The sequence below is a fragment of the Arachis ipaensis genome, chromosome B10 (genome assembly GCF_000816755.2).
Source record: "Arachis ipaensis cultivar K30076 chromosome B10, Araip1.1, whole genome shotgun sequence".
Classification (NCBI taxonomy): domain Eukaryota; kingdom Viridiplantae; phylum Streptophyta; class Magnoliopsida; order Fabales; family Fabaceae; genus Arachis; species Arachis ipaensis.
Genome location: NC_029794.2, coordinates 91514750 through 91515042, shown reverse-complemented (window position 1 = coordinate 91515042; position 293 = coordinate 91514750). Strand labels below are relative to the sequence as shown.

The following is a 293-nucleotide window of genomic DNA, read 5'->3' as shown; positions in this document are numbered from 1 at the left end:
AAAAAACATTTAAAATTAAAAAATATTTAAAATATAAAAAAAGAAACATTTAAAATTAACAAAAAAAATAATTTCAATATATTTAAAAAAAAGCATAAAAAATATATACTTCCTATGCGGCTACGCTCATGGGGAAAGGGGCAACCATTATGACGACATACTTGTACCTAAAGATGACGACACTACTCTTCGTACGCATAAAATGAATATCTCATGTAATAATTATTTATTATTATCAGAGCAAAAACTCTGCTATTATAAGTTTGAAAAATTTTTAAATATATCGATCCATT

The 293-nt window shown here is 23.5% G+C and overlaps 1 protein-coding gene across 2 annotated transcripts in view; it reads right to left on the bottom strand.

The window, feature by feature from the left end:
- The window catches only part of LOC107624075 (protein DOWNY MILDEW RESISTANCE 6), a 4946-nt gene that overhangs the window by 1937 nt on the left and 2716 nt on the right, over nt 1-293 (bottom strand). The window lies entirely within an intron of this gene.